Raw genomic sequence first — 4438 nt, 5'->3', positions numbered from 1 at the left:
TGTTAGGATATGGTTTTTTTTAACTATAAATCATATCTATAGTTATTATAAATTAAGCATGTTTAAACTATTTAGGTATCACCCAGATAGATCCTTATTAAATAATTTTCAGCATGTTAATTGAGTTATATATCATAGTTTAGCCTTAGTATTTTCAGCATATTAATTGAAACTACATATATATGACTCTTTTAATATTTTTAGCGTACAAATTTATATAGAAATCATGTTTAGGATTTAATAAATATTTAGTATGCTACTTTAATAGATACAATGCCTATAGGTTTGTTCATAAATATTTTTAGAACATTATGTCATATAGAAATTATGCCTATAGGATTTAATAATATTTCAAACATATAGGAATCATGCTTATAAGATGTTCATCGTGATAATGTCATAGAAATCATGTCTATAAGATTAAAAAAATCATGTCTTTAAAACTTAGAAAATATTTTAGCATAGTATTTTAATTAGAAATCATGCCTATAGGACTTTAATAAGTTTGCATCCTATTATCATATAGAAATCATGCCTACAAGATTTTTACAAATATTTTCAACATGATACATTATCTAGAAATCATGTTAGTATGTTTTAATAATAATTCTCAGCATATTAATTTGTATAGAAATCATGTCTTTAGGATTTTAATAAATGTTTGCCTTAATATATATAGAAAACATGCTTATAGAATTTTAATAAATTTTCATTCTTTTATTTCTATTAGAGATTATGCCTACAGAACTTTAATAAATTAATTATTTATGGATCATGCCTATTTTACTCGCTATATTTTTAGCATGTTATTAATTAGAAACCATGTTCATAGGATTTTATTAAAGTCTTTAGTTAATAATTAAAGTTGTCCAAAATACTCTCTTTTATCACGATTAGTCTAACAATTAAAATTGCTCTTATATGTTTAATTAATTAAATTTTTCCTCTATACTATCTTGGCTTTGTATTTGCACACACATAATATTTATTATTGCCTTCACAACTTGTATGTGTTTTTAAGCATGCTATTAATAAAATTAGAGGCTTACTTGAAACCTTATGTGCTAAATGCTCATCCTATTTATTTTGTTTGACAACGTATCTAATTACAAAGTCTATATTTTCTTTTAGTCTAGAACCTATCAATTAGTAGATCTAATGCCTCTTGGATACTAAGATGGGACGAAAGACACCTTTTAGCTTGTTAGTTTTGATATTTCTTTTAGACCGCTTCTTAGAATAATAATAAATAAACTTAGGAGGAGTAGGGGTAAATAGGCCTCTCGGAAATGATAAAAAGGTGATTGGAATATGCTTTATGTATCTTGTCTTCCGTTAATAAGCCTAACACTTATCTGAGTAGAATATAATTTTCTTACATATTTAATTGTTAACATTTTGTTTGTATTTATTGGGGTATCTTAACTAAATAAGAATGATTATTTATCTTATGTAATTGTGTAACTTCCGTCTTCTCGCTTGTGTATTTATTTTATCATGTTAGTTAATGTTTAATTGATGTTCTTTATTTTTTGTTAAAATCTTTTCATCACGTAGTTCTATTTTAATCAATAGAGACCTTATTTACTATATTTTAAACCCCCCATATAATTATAAGATTCGGTTGGGACCCATATTTATGGACCTCAAAAGGTGCCTAACACTTTTTTTTGAGGTAATTTGAACCCTTACCCCAACTCTGGTTGCGCAGACCTTTTAAATTAATTTTGTCCGTAATTGAGTGTAGAATGGTGCCTAATGCTTTTTTGTTAGATGATGACTCTTCTTTTTTTAAATCCTAAAAAGAGTTGTCATGTTTCTGTAATCCCGTTTTGAGAAAAATAGAGTGCAACAATTGCATGACTTTAAGTTGAATTATGAATGCCTATGCATAAAGCTATTCTCAAGCTATGATTATGAGTTAAAGTTGATTTTATGAGTTGATCATGAGTTAAATAATTTTCAATGACAGTTTTATGAGTAAAGTTGAGATTATAATTTTAAAAGATGAAGTTATTATGATGATAAAAGTTAAGATCAAAGATGTTATTAAAGATGGTGACAAGTACAATTCTCACCCATTTTATAGATTCTTTTGAATCACTAAGTTAATGAGCTATTTCTATATGATTTAAAGATGGATTGATAGGCAGTTACTATCTTTCCCTATTATGTTATAATCATGTTTTATGAGTTTCCGTTATGATATTGACTAAGCACCGTGAGGACTTTTAGGTGGGGTTCAGTCTGATAACATAGTTAATTACCCAAGGGAATCCTAGTAGTAACCTAAAGTCCCAAACTACATTGCCCGTGTGGGACTGCCTTTATGGCCTAGCTAGTGGATCTATATATAGCACAGTTGAGCTGAGTTGAGATGAGTTATATGTGGAGTATGTCCTGGCAAGCTAGCTTCCTTGCTTCGATGAATATCGAATTCCATGTAATAGTTCGCATGGTATTAGATCTCAGTTAAATGTCTTATCCCACACAAGTTGAAGTTAAGTTATGAGTTGAAAGTTAGTTACCATTATCAAAAAAAAGTTATGAGTTGAAAGTTGAAGTTGTATGATATGCATTGACTGTGAGTTTCATATGTTTTAAAAAGCTTTTAAGATTTATTCATGTTCATTATGATTGGTCATGCATCTTATGACATATTGATTACATTATTTTACTTGTTCATGCATACCTCACATACTTAGTACATTCAAACTTATTAGCGCATATTTTGTCTACATTGTCTCATAATGTAGGAACGGATGACACTCACAACCATCCTATTCGTGACTAGAGATTGTTCTAGATTTTCAAGGAGTTGGTGAGTCCTCATTCTATCGACGACATGACTTTTATTCATGTTGCTATTACTTTGACCTTTCTACTATTGTTAGGATGAGCTAGGAGATTATCCTAAGCCCCTATCAAAGACTATACTAGAGGCATGATAAGATGACTTATGCTGTAGTCCGGTTTGGACATCTGTTGAGTTGATTTCCCTTAGTCTTGTTCTCCACTTGATGATTACTTCTGCTTATCTTTTCATGTTCTTTTACCTTATGTATGCAATGTATACTAAGATGGATTACGGTTGGGGTTCCTTACATCTCGATCATCGTATCGCATCTTAGCTCTAGTTCGGGTCGTGACACCCTAGGGCCGGCAACCATAAAAGGAGCATATTTCTACAACTTAGTGAACTTGAGGTTATACTCCCTCACACTTTTATTACCTTAACACAAATTGATGAACTCTTGTCCCTTGGCTTTTTCTCAACTCCAAAGGAAAAACCGGCCAAGGAAAGCACTCTTGAATTCCTCCCCATCAATGGGACCATCATTTCTACCCCTTCATTTTTCCATTGCTCACACCAAACTTGTGCAACTCTCTTAAGTTGATAAGCTACTAACTCCTCTTTCTCCACCAGACTAATGCCCATGATCCCAATAACCTTAGAATTGCCCTCAATAAATTCTTGTGCATCCTCGTCCACTTTAGAGCAATGGAATAAATGAGGGTTTGTCCAAATGAAGTCACAAACTTAGCTAGCTACCGTACCCACATTTGGGTTCATAGGAGCTATCACTTTTTTCATGATCCAACTCCGTAGGCCGTGACGGGTGCCCGAACTGGACACTCCTGTATACCCTTGCTAACTATAAGTAAATATGTCTCCTATTTGAGTCATAGCGTGCCAATAGGCAAGACAATATATAAGCCGATGAGGATATCATAACATATAGGCACAACTATTCACACATACATATATAATCCACATACATGTCTATAGACCTCTAAAAATAAATAGTAACATAAGGTGGGATAGGGCACCCACCGTACCCTTAACAAATAATATATGCATCAAGGTTTAGTACCAAAAGCTGGGTTCCGACACGATGGAGCTCTTCTCAAACCCTCTGGGTGGAATCCTAAGCTGGCGGATCCTCAAGTCGCGTGTCTGTACCTGCGGGCATAAAACGCAGCCCCCCAGAAGAAGTGGATGTTAGTACAAAATATATACTGAGTATGTAAAATATAACACATCATAACTGAGATCATAGTTGAAATAGGGATGCAGGGGACAAGTGTAACAATTAACAAATTAATGTACCTGCATCTTAGGACACGTAGTCATATATATCATCATACACTGTGCTCGGCTCTCTAAGGAACTCGGTATCATAACTATTTCATCATATTCCATATCACCATATCCTAATCTTCTTTCATCATGTATATTATTTCATCAGGTCATTGTATACGATATCATATCATCATATACGACATAATCTTATCATATAAGTCATCATAGTACATCTAGTCCACTATAGGGCTCGCGATCACAAGTATATCCCTATATTTTCATATGCATGCCTACGTAAGTATCCGGCTCTTTAGTGAGGGACTCGGTGAAAGAGTAGTGTACATAACGTACCGC

The sequence above is a fragment of the Solanum dulcamara genome, chromosome 3, assembly GCF_947179165.1.
Source record: "Solanum dulcamara chromosome 3, daSolDulc1.2, whole genome shotgun sequence".
Taxonomy (NCBI): domain Eukaryota; kingdom Viridiplantae; phylum Streptophyta; class Magnoliopsida; order Solanales; family Solanaceae; genus Solanum; species Solanum dulcamara.
This window is presented reverse-complemented; position numbering follows the sequence as displayed.